General features: G+C 42.1%; 1 long non-coding RNA gene across 1 annotated transcript in view; it reads left to right on the top strand.

Moving 5' to 3' along the window:
* The first annotated feature begins 1,859 nt into the window (after positions 1–1,859).
* The window catches only part of LOC146810956 (uncharacterized), a 304,293-nt gene continuing 293,293 nt past the window's right edge, over positions 1,860–12,859 (top strand). Inside the window, exon 1 of the long non-coding RNA XR_014965757.1 lies at positions 1,860–2,005. This is a non-coding gene — a long non-coding RNA (uncharacterized LOC146810956). The remainder of the gene's footprint in view (positions 2,006–12,859) is intronic.

Here is a 12,859-nt window from a genome sequence, read left to right on the forward strand (position 1 = left end):
GGCTTTACACCGTGACGCATCTCCATAGATGCGTCACGATGTAAATGGGGCGCAACGTGGCGCAGGGTTTACGCCGCCGCTGCGTCACAAAAGTGACGCAACGGCGGCGTAAAAGGGGCGCAAATCCCTCATAAATCTGCCCCTTTGTCTTTTGTTACACCATATTGGAGCATATCACATCCACCATCTCTGAGGCTCAAACTCAAGAATAAGGGTTCCACTTGCTGTGCCTTTTTAGGTCTCTGTAGAGACAGCTAGAGCGGTTTTACATATCTTTGGTAATAGAGAAAACAAGAAATAGTACGGGTATGTGGTCTGTCCCTTCAGTCATCAGGTGCTTCCATCCATTACTTGTTAGAGTGTCATCCTAATTTTGGATCGGCATGCAAAAGTATTTCTTTTTCATAGATTGCAGCCATTAGATTTATTCGCCTGCCTATGTAGTGCTTTCATCAATCACAATGAATGGATTCTTGTATCCATGCACTACAATGGAAACGCACTGCTGTCATGACTAGGACTATACCGCACAGCAGCAAGTCTTGCTCCCCTTTCAGCCCAGCTGAGTGTCACTACGCAGAAGAAGCGATTGCCTGTTATCCTGCCTGACCAATACATGAAGGGCACATTATTAGAATGCAGGGCTCAATTGTGACAGAATATTAGAGCTCACACTGTGAACACGGGATCCACACCTCCTGCAATATCACTCTTTAAGCTGCAATGCTCCAGCCAGTTGAAAAAGTTACATTCCTTTGGTAATGCTCTTTCGGGTGGATACTCTTAACTGCAGATTCCTTACCTTGTGATTACCTCCAGATGCCAGTCTGAATCTGGAAAACATTCTACAACAATTCCCTCGTATGTTGGTAGGTGGTATCATGCATGTAGCTCGGCATCAGATGCATCCCGCCCCGGATATGACATCAGGGCCTCTATATAGCTGCCACCTCTGCACACTGTCATTAGTTTCTTTCTAATATCTTTCTGCACTGTCAGATGTGGAGCACCTTAGTAATCGGACTGTGCCAACGTGCAGATCTCTATGGTGGATTCTTATTAGTGTTGCAGCGTTTCTGAAACATGCAAAATGTGCAGATATCGTGGGGAAATTATTTGTGATGATTAGTGTTTTTAATGATCCACGAAGTCGTGACTGATGAACTAATGATGCAGCACTTAGAACAAGTTACCTAAGTGCTGCTGTGGGGGTTCCTGAGTGCGGCTGGGCTCTGCTCTGCTGAGGCACTAACTCTCTACCCTTCCTTTGATCTACCGACGGCCGGGCTTAGCTCCGCCGGCCGGGAAACTACATTTCCCAGCAGCCCCTCACTGGCGACGCTGTTGCTGACCCGTTCATCTGCGCCAGGAGGCGTATAAATCTGTGTGTGGCCCCGAGGACTTGGTGTGCTGCTGTGGGGGTTCCTGAGTGCGGCCGGGCTCTGCTCCGCTGAGGCACTAACTCTCTACCCTTCCTTTGATCTACCAACGGCCGGGCTTAGCTCCGCCGGCCGGGAAACTACATTTCCAACAGCCCCTCACTGGCGACGCTGTTGCTGACCCGTTCATCTGCGCCAGGAAGCGTATAAATCTGCGTGTGGCCCCGAGGACTTGGTGTGCTGCTGTGGGGGTTCCTGAGTGCGGCCGGGCTCTGCTCCACTGAGGCACTAACTCTCTACCCTTCCTTTGATCTACCGACGGCCGGGCTTAGCTCCGCCGGCCGGGAAACTACATTTCCCAGCAGACCCTCACTGGCGACGCTGTTGCTGACCCGTTCATCAGCCCCAGGAGGCGTATAAATCTGCGTGTGGCCGCTCGTCCCGCGAGGACGCGCGCGGGACAAGCCGGGCCAAGGGCGGGCTGTCTGTGGCCGCCGGAGGTCGAAGGAGGCCGGGCTGGGCCACCTCCCTAAGCCTGGCCGGATGTGGGATATATGAGAAGTAAAACCATTCGTACATTTTGCAGTTTGTGTACACGGGCCGACAGTGATATTCCAGAACTAAAGGTAGGGGGAGGCGATAGTAAAATAACTGGATATGGCAAGGCGCCGAGCCAAAGTACCAGCTGATACAGTATGCAACACTATTGATACATATTTGGTAAAAGCTGTTAGTGTCCTTACCCAAGAAATAGATCGAACAGAAAGATGATTATCTATGGGATCAATTTGCACCACAACCAATAGATCAAGGAAACCCCAGTAGAGCAACTACACATAATAGCTAAGTGACCATAGGCATGTCCACCTCAGATGGAGTTAATATTAACGACAGCACCCAGTCTAAAATTTCGAATACTCCTAGATTGTTTGACACAGATGATAGCTCTGTTCCTTCATTATCCCTCTTGGCTAACCCAAAAGGTGCACGGAAAAAAAACACAGGGCAGGGCAACATAATGAGAAAAAGGGGAAAAAAATTACCTACAATGGAGAATACGGTCACTACACGCACAAGGGCTAAGCAAAACTCTGCGGGTATATTTAAAATAGAAGCAGTCTTTGATAAATTAATTGAGCTGATTAGGCCCTTACACGAAAAAGTGGATAACTTGGCTAGGGAGGTTCACAAATTAAGACGTTCCGTTGATAAAAACAGGTTGCATGAACTACAAAGAGCAGGTGTAGAAGCAACCATTATACCAGAGGGTATTATTGAAGGAAGTACTGGTCAACTAAATATGACCAAGAATAAACCTTCCACGGTTCCTACCACAAACACTAGTAGCATTCCTGTTAGCAAACAATATGTTACACGTCAGTCCTGTGGAGGTTCAGTCACAAGTCCTCAATTACCTGTGGGAGGAAATTCAACAGCTAGTATAAACCAGGGAGCACAAATTAACATAAAAACTACACCTATAGAGCAACTATGTAGGGATAAGGAAGTCCACACGACAGCAATAACTACTAGACAGTCCCCACCTTGTATCAATTTGCCCCCGGAATGCAGTGCTTATGTGGCAGTACTCGCTAACATACCTAAGTTAAGATATGGGCAAGTAGAGAATCACGATACACTAAAAAATAAAATCCTCCACTGGTTGGCTAACAACTGTAATTTCCCTATGGAGGGGGCTAACCAGATTATATTAACACAAAGGGTGGGTTGGGTAGGCCCCCTTAGGAAAAACTTTGAGGGGGATTGCGTCATAATATATTTCAAATCTCGTTCATGGGCCAAAAGCTACCTTAAAAATGCTCCACTACCATCGGCGTGGGAATTCAATACAACTTTATTACCATTAGGCTATTTTTATAGGCACCTATTGGAACCCAGCCATTCAACCAACAATAACTCTGCAAATCACTCGAGACATACAATAGATTCAAGGCCTTTGAATCCTTGGAGGATATTGATTGACTTAATTTGCCAAAAGGTACAAATCAGGATAGCTATTCTATAAGCCCTATAACGAATGTAACACCCGAAGAACGTAAGGGAGAAAAGAGATATGGCAACCAGGATACCTGCCACTTACTTAGCGCAGCAATAGCTGCACAAACACCCACTGCATTTAAACTTAACACAAACGAAGTTGTTAGCACAATAGAGGGACTGATACCCATCAGTACACCAGTCAAGTTATATATGAAAGATACTCCCCTATCCCGAGAAATTCCTGTAGCAGTAAATAATTGATGTACAGCTGCTAACTTAGACCTGGATTCGGGTTATAGTGTTGTTACTTGGAATATAGCAGGTATAAACAGAAAACTGGATACCCCATTCTGGAGGGATTTTATAACTACAGGTTATGATATAATATGCCTCCAAGAAACTTGGCGTAAGGAGCCTATTTTTATCGAGGGTTATACCTCGTACTGCTTGAATGCAGTTAGCTCAGTCGTTGGTAGGGCCAAGGGAGGCGAATTACTCCTAATATCAACTAAACTTAATACCTGCAAAATTAGAAGTTGCACCTCAGTGGATATTTACTCTCAGGTGTTACGATTAGAATTTAACAAAGGAAAAGATTTAATATTGATTAATTTTTATAATAATGTTTTTAGTGCTGACAGAGGTAAAATCCTAGCCCCGTTGGAAAACAAAATTGAGAGGGCTCTGGAGTTATCATGTAACCAGCCCATTATCTTATGGGCTGGAGATTTTAATACTAGCTCATGCCCTTTTGCAATGAGTGATTTGTGTGGGACTAGAAGGGAGAGCGGAAACATGGAAGATGTTGACTATTTACACTTCCCACATTGCACCTATGGCACAGTACTAAATAACATGATAGCAAAGTTTGATCTGGAAATGCTAAGTTGCACGAAAAATAGGGAAAATTTCAACTGCCCAACTTTTAAAGGGAGAAATGCTAATACTTACATTGACCACATTCTGCTCTCCAATAACACCGCTTACTCTAACTTATGGGTCAATGAGCAAGCATTAAGCGACCACAATAGCATATCTATAATATTACAATGCTGGGGTAATAAACAAACAAAGGGAAACAACTGTATTAATAACGCCGAAGCCGTGAGACCAAATGGTATGAGGATTAGATGGTCGAGGATCGTCCCTTATAAAATACATGAGGAGGTGATAAGAAAATGCAGCAAGGAGATAGACTACTGCCTTGGTGAGGAAGTTAATCCTAACATTATACTCACTAGCTTTCTTAGGATTATTGAAACAATAGAAAGCCTGCTCACTAAGAAAAATAACGGAAAAAAAGAAATAAATTCAGGATGGTTTGACAAAAGTTGTACCCGCGCCCTACATGATTTAAAACAGGCTTTGAGCACCAAACCACGTAATTCCACTAGCATTAAACATTTTCGCGGTATCTATAAAGTAGCCCTTGCTAATAGGAAAAGAGACCTTCAAGAAGAGGCCTGGAACAACCTTAACTTAGCGGCAGATACTAATAATAGCAAACTCTACTGGGAGACTATAAATAGCTCCTTTTTAAAGAATGACAGAGTGCCCGAAATAACCTCACATGTAGACTGCAACTCATGGACCGAACATTTTTTAAATATTTTTAACCCTGGTAGGCTAGTTTTAGATTCTTCAATGTATAACGACTGTACATGGCCAAGGTTACCCCTAGAAATAGGTCTATATGAGGGCCTAACTAACAGTAAAGGAGGTAAAGCCCCTGGACCAGATGGGGTCCCACTGGACCTATATAAAACTGAGTTACATCTGTGGGCCCCTATTCTGACTAGGCTTTTTAACGCGACTGCGGTGGGACAGATACCTATTTCATGGGGCCAATCCTTAATTATTCCCCTTTTCAAAAAAGGTTCCAAATCTGAGGCAAGTAATTATCGCCCCATCTCTCTTTTGGATTCCTCAATTAAAATAATGAGTAGAATTATGCTAAAAAGATTAGAAACCTGGGCCATGGACAACACAATTTTATCAAAAGCACAATATGATTTCAGAAAAGTTCTGGGGACATTGGAACAGTGCGTAAATCTTTACCTCCTTATTAATAAATACACAATCGCTAAGGAGGGCAACCTGTTCCTCTGTTTCGCAGACCTGAGCAGCGCTTTTGATCTTGTAGATCATAAAATTCTATGGGAAATTTTATTAGAACTAGGTGCCCCAAAGGAATGTGTATATTTTCTAGCATGGCTCTACTCAAGACTGTCCTGTAAAGTTCGCTATGGACCCTCAGGGGAATGTACACCGTTTTTTAAAGTTGCCAGAGGAATCCGACAGGGTTGCGTTTTAGCACCCTTTTTATTTTCATTATTTATTAATCAAATTGATTCTATCTTAAGTCAGCTACCTTCAGATGCCCCTATTATAGACGGGAGTGCTATCCCGATCTTATTATATGTGGATGATGCTGTCCTTTTATCGCGAACACAGGTTGGATTACAACGTCTTATTGATAACTTTGTGTTATTTATTGAAAATAGAAAATTGATAGTTAACAAACCCAAGACTTTCGCGATGATTTGCGGCAAGAAAGTAAAGCCGGTTAGCACCTTCTATATTGATAAAATTAAGATGCAAACGGTCAGTAGGTTTTGCTACCAAGGAATAACATTCTCCGGAGATGGGAAATGGGCAAATGAGGATGACAACGTGAGATTGAAAATGAGTAGAAACACCAATAGCATATTTAGATTCTCCGCCAAATTGGGGCAAAGAAGAATAAAAGAAATGATGGACATTTATAACGCCAGGTGTGTTTCATCGGCACTGTATGGGGCGGGAGTGTGGGGCCATCATTGTGTGAATTCTTTAGAGAGCGATGAAAATGAGTTTTAAAAAAAATTATTATGTGTCCCCCCCTCAGCATCAACTATGTTAATTCACGAGGAAGTGGGTATAGAATATGTCATGGATTTAGCTGCATTACGCCCATTATTACTCTGGCGTTCTATTTGGTCTAAACCTGAAACATTATTTACACAAACAATCATCAAAGACTGTCTGAGGCTTGACCATTCATCACGTATACCATGGTTGAGCTATATTTTTCATTGGTTTAATCTTCTATATGATTGTAATATCCGCTTGAGACCAGAAGCTGCAGCGCTGATATCCAAGAAAGATCGAAAACTGAGGTTTTTATCATATAAGAGAGCGGCCAGAGAGAAGCAGTCTAGAAACCTACCAACTGCAGTATTTTATTATGATCTAAATTTAAATAAAGGTTTTCAGACATATTTTACCACTGTAACACGTAATTCTCATCAATTTGTTCTAACCCGTTTAAGGTTGGGGATTGTTCACCACTTAGTGTCATTCCCGCATATGAGAACTAAATCTAACTCTATGTGCCCTTGTGACAATATTTCAAAACAAAGCTGCTGCCATTTTTTATTGTTCTGCAAGTTTTATTACCATTTTAGGAAATTTTATCTTAAACCTATCTTTTTAAAATATAATGTTCGGTCCACTAAAACAGCAATGAAGTTAATATCATCTTTAGGAAGTTCAGATATTTGTTTTTCTACTGCATCTTATGTGTTAAAATGTGTAACCATAAGGAAGTCAATAATTTGCCCTGTGTAGTTTTTATTTTAATTGCGTATTTTGCACATTATCATGTACTGATAGCAATCTTTCTGTACTTCTAATTTTGAGGAGACTGTGGATGTTTATTGCACTTTAATAATGCCTTCATTGCACTTTGCATTTCTTTGCACAGCTAATATATATTCGTCACTTTATGCGGAAATTGCACATTGCCAAATAATGTTAATGGAACATTTGCTTGGCATTGAAAGGGGCTGAATTTGTACATTATAATGCATTCTGTTCATTGTATATGGCAACTTTTTGCTATGAAAATTAACCTCTTTGTGACCAATTTTGGTTTTTTTTTTATTTAAAATTCTGTTTTATTGTTTTGTTCTGCTTATATGGTTGCATTGTACAAACCGAATAAAGCTTTTGAATTAAATCAATTAAATTAAATTAAATTAAACCTAATTCAACTGGAAGTGTAAATAACTCTATGAATAGTTATGCCACATTTTTGTATAATAAAACATTATTCTTAAAATGGATTTAGTGTCTGATGTTTTACTCAGCTTTCTCCTGCTCATTCCACTTCCCAATTAGTGTCCCAATGCAAAGCCATCTTTCCCTTCATTTCCGCAGAGCATCAGGTGAATTACATCAATATAATATCGACAGGCAACAATGTTAGCAAGCATGCATTGTGAATAAAGCTTCCATCGTCTACTCAAAGTATCATTTTCAAGGACTTCTGCTGGAATTGTTAGTATGGTTGTGTTAATTCTATGAGCATTGTTTAAGAAGTGTTTTATTTGTGCAGTACATCTTCGAAATACAGTTGATGGTGGAGCAAGCAGAAGATTTCTTTTATCTTAAGAAGTAGGTTAATGCTAAAGATGAAGAAAATTACATTGTTGTTTCTGATTAGCCAATGCAATCCTAACCATGACCATATCATGCTGAACTTGCAGAATCTATTAATAGTTTATATGATTTGTCTATCAAACCTGTGAGTTTCTGTCTATTTTCCTCATAGGCAAAAGGCCATGCCCCTTTTTGCTCTTAAACTTATTATTGGGATGCTGTCTGTACTCTTTATGAGTTTGACACTTGGAATATTACTAAAAAGGGATTATAAGGGTTTATTGATTTTGCATTTATCTGTATTTCTGTATTAGGCCTTCAAGGCATTTCATGCATTTTTCCCTGTAGCACATTTTATTTATTCTGTATTAAATTCACTTTATGACTTATTTTTTATCTGGAATTGAGTTCCTCATGCTTTCAATATTTGATTCCATTTAACTACCTAACTTTTGTTTGCCTGATGAGGAGTGTAGTCTCCAACCGCTAGATCACCTGGAGACTCGGGAGACAAATTATTTTGGTAAAATATCAGGGCGATTAAATATTGGGTTTCAAATGATTATTGGACCCCACAAGGTTAGCAACAGAGGAAGGTTAGTGCTTGAGCACCTCCTCTTTAAAGAGTTCCCCAAAGATTTTTGGAAGAATTTTGGCCTTAGGTGTCTGGAAAGGAGTTTTGCCTTACAACTTCTCGGTGTTGGATCCTCCTGCGGGGTGAAAAGCTATATTGCTGTACAGTCGTGAATGAACCTGAAGTGTAGGTATGAATAGGGAGAATTTGAATGCATGAGTTTGTATGCTTTGTGATGATGGAATTCTGTTTTTGTGGTGAGCTGCTGGGTTATATGATGATGATTGTGGCTTGAATTGGTGGGCTTACTACTATTTTGAACTTGTATTATTCACATTTGTAAACCCATTTGATGTTGCTTTGTTTATAGGAGAGAATTGAGTTGGTTATCGTATTTTGTTGGCAATCCAAGATCTTGAGATATTATTACCTTGGCAGTGATTGTGGTATGTAGAGAGCGGCAACGCTTACACATCTGCAGGGATTTACATGAATAAATCTTCTTTTTTGGGTTTGAGTGGTTAATTTGAGTTACTGTGCTTGCCCTTAATGCATGGGGGTATTGTACATTAACTTGGGGTAGAATTCTGCTGGTCAGAGGTTTGCCTACTGATAACTTTGTAGGTTCTTTGGGATTCAATCTTGTTTTCTGGTACTGTTTTTCTCTCCATTGCTCAAAATAGTTACTATTGTGGAGAATAATCTGACTTGAGAAATGCTGATATATTTTCCATTCTAGAGTGCACAGGCAAGGCGTTTATTAGTTTTTAAAGGTTTCTTGTGGTTTTGTAATTGTTTACCTCTTCATAAAGAAAATGCGCTGTGATTGGCTAGTCAGCCAGGGAGCCATGCTGGGATTGGTGTGACGTCACCATGTTAGCATAGCTGCGCTGTAATCGGTGGACCTTTTACAGAGCAGCGCTGCAATTGGTTGTTGTTCGCTAAGTTTGTTTTCAATGTTGTTTTGACTTCATAGGTTGTTTTGAGCTTGAATAAGTGTAACCATGGTTAGAGTATTTACAAAACTTAAACCTAAAAAACAGAATAAGCCTAAAAAGGGTAAGAAGATGCCAAAGAAGGACAGGTCAGAATTTCAAATGATGGAAGAGGTTGGGTATTATACAAGTGTTTGGATTCCCGACTGGAATAAATATACAGCACATCATAAGAAGTTAGAGTTTCCTATGGAGGGCACCGTTAACTTTGAAAAATTAGACTTTTAAGACAGTCTATGACAATATGCGTCCCACGCCTAGAAGTACAAAGTTTAAAGCACCCAATAAATCAGATGGCATGGCAACAGAGAAAGAGAGAGAGAAGGATAGATATTTTAAGAACTCCTTCAGGGGTGTAATGTACACACATTGCTATGTTAGCATAAGCGCCTTAGATGTAAAAAGCCATCTTGCCACTTTGCTGCTTTTGCACACGACACTGCAGGAAGCTGTTATTACAAGAAAAACTGCTTGCTTGCTTTTTCTTTACATGAGAACGGTCTGTTGTTCACATCCCTAGACGTGCACCGCGACCTTAGTCTGAACACTGTGTGCAGAAGCCGTCAAGGTCAAATAACAATGTATGCTTTTGAATTCAGGTTGATCGGCCCACGCTCTAGCCATAACACGCACACAGCTGCTAATATCTGAAAGTCGGGTGCCTTTAATATTGTATTTTGCATGCATGAGTCAGACACTTGGAGAAAACCTTTTCCAGACACAGAGCAGAGCTGATCCTGTGATGTGATTCACCTAAGCTGATAGTTACGGTATGGGGTTCCCCATTCAAGCCTAGAGACCTTCTATTAGTTTCATAATACTAGCTTACTAGTAAAGGGAGGGTGGTTGTTTTCAACTATCATTTGTAATAATGATTTCTCCCTTCATTTTCTATGGTATTGTAACAATGCTGATGGTTTTGTTTTTAATCATTTGTCTGCTTATGTTAGCCAAAGTACTGCACCTTAGGGCACGGAGTTAAACATTTTAAACTTTACCGTGTCTCTGATTACTCTTGTTGTGGACTGATATGAGAATAATAACGAAAAGGTGTTCCTGATTCCCACCGTTCCACCGGTCCAAGTCGCTTGTTCTGGGTTGTCTAATCATTGGTAGCTTCGAGATGATACGGAGAACGAATGAGACACAGATTTATTTATTTATTTGGAGTTTTTATATAGCGCATAGTTACCCTAGTGCATCCCAGCGCTTGTCCAGGGCGACAACCATTAGCAAAAGACAGGTTCAGCAGCATCCGGCAGGAAAGAGATGGGTTTTATGAAGTTTACGAAACCGAGAAGTACAAGTCTCTGAGCGCAAACTCAGAGGAAGCACGTTCCACAGAATGGCTATATTGACCGAGAATCTTCGCCCACCAGCACAAGCCCTTTTCACTCTGGGAATTTGGAGCAGATGTTACTGGTCAGAGCGCAAAGATCTATTAGCCTTATAGGGCACAGCTAAATTCCTCAGCATAGGAGATCCCTTCCCCTGAAGAATTTTATGCGCTGTGCATAGAGCCTTGAATTTAACCCTTTCCCGCACCGGGAGCCAGTGCAGGGCCTTCAAAGCGGGTTCAGCTGACTGCGTCCTTGGTATACTCGTAAGCAGCCTTGCAGCAGCCTTTTGAACCTGCTGAAGTTTATTGAACGTAGCTTCAGGGGCACCTAGAAAAATAGTATTACTATAATCTAGTCTCGTTACAATAAGCCCCTGAATGAGCAGCTTCCTAGATATCCAAGGAAGCAGAGGCAGGACTTTACGAGCTGAACGGAGAAGACCAAAACATACTCCTGCCGTTTTTTTCGCCTGGGTCCTGAAAGAAAGATCTTGTTCCAGCCAGATCCCCAGACTCTTAATCTCCTCTTTAGGACTCGGGAGGTCTCCCAGACAGCTAGGCCAAATAGTCGAAGGGAGAGAAGGAATTTTATGCCCTAACAACATTATTTCGGTCTTTGAACCGTTCAACTTTAAAGCTGATTCACAGATCCAGGTGTAAACTTTGGACATACAGGAGTGCAGCGAATCTGGGTTATCCACAAGTTGGGATAAAGCGACCACCAGCTGAGTATTGTCAGCATAGCTGACGATTTTAATACCAAATGGGGCCACCACATCCTCCAGGGGGGCCATATATACATTAAACAATGTGGGGCTAAGGGAGGAGCCCTGTGGCACACCACACTGGAGGGGGATAGATGCCGACCGTTCACTGCCTTCCCAAACCTGGTACGTCCGGTCGCAGAGAAATGACATAAGCCACTTCAGAGCCACACCTGTAACCCCTATATCTGACAGCCGTTGGATCAACACTTGGTGGTTCACAGTGTCGAAGGCCGCACTAAGGTCCAGGAGGATCACTGCCACGGACCCTCCTGAATCCAAAATGCTCCTGGCTTCCTCAACGACTGCCAGAAGAGCGGTATCGGTGCCCTGACCTGGGCAAAATCCAGTTTGAGAGTCTCGCAACAGGTCATTAGACTCCAGGAAGTATGACAACTGACTGTTCACCAACCTTTCAGCGATCTTACCGAGTCCAGGAAGCAAGGAAATGGGCCTGAAATTTGCCAGATCCGATGGATCCAGATTTGGCTTTTTCAGGAGAGCCTTTACCACTGCTCTCTTCCAGCTCGGTGGCACCAAGCCCTGGACAAAGGATGCATTAATTAGGTCTGTAACCGGGACCGCAATAATGGTTGCTACCTGTTTCAGGAATCTCATAGGGACCGGATCCCTAGGGGAACCACTCTTCATAGCGCCCAGTTCCTTAAGGACTTCCTCTACTGATACTGGCCCAAAGGTGTCCAAATGGACAAGAACTCCCCCTGGCTGACTGCCAGTATCTATTCTCTGGACAGCCTGGGGCAAGGCATTTAGAATGTTCTCTATTTTCATATGAAAATAGTTCGCCAGCTCCTTGCATTTCTCACCTGGGCTATCATGAGTTACCAAGGGCTCGGGAACTTTAAGAAGTTCCTTTATCACTCTAAAAGTCTCTCTAGAGGAGTTAGAGGAACTTTTTATTCTCTCCTCAAAAAATTGTGCCTTAGCGCAACGAAGAGCAGATTTATACACCCTAATTGCCGCACGATACTCCTCTCGCCTGGCTTCCACCCATTCCTTTCTCCAAGCCCTCTCCAACTTCTTATATCCCTTCCTAAGGGTTCTTAACTTGGGTGTATACCATGGGGCAGAACCCATTCTCTTCTCCCTCTTTAGCACTCTCTTTTTAGGGAGAATAGCGTCAAGAGAGCTGGTCAGCCACTGATTAAGGTTCGCATCTGCGATTACCGGGTCCGAAACTGGGGAGGGACACGTACATTCAAGGTTAGTAATCCAGTTGTCCACCGATAACCTAGACCAGACTCTCTCCAAAGTATGGACCCTATGGAGAAGGGTGGCCGTTGATTCCACTTGCCAAGTTAACGGAACCAAGAAGTGATCTGACCACGGGAGAGGATAAGGGGGCATAGACCTAAGATGGGAAA

The sequence above is a fragment of the Triturus cristatus genome, chromosome 7 (assembly GCF_964204655.1).
Source record: "Triturus cristatus chromosome 7, aTriCri1.1, whole genome shotgun sequence".
NCBI classification, from domain to species: Eukaryota; Metazoa; Chordata; class Amphibia; order Caudata; family Salamandridae; genus Triturus; species Triturus cristatus.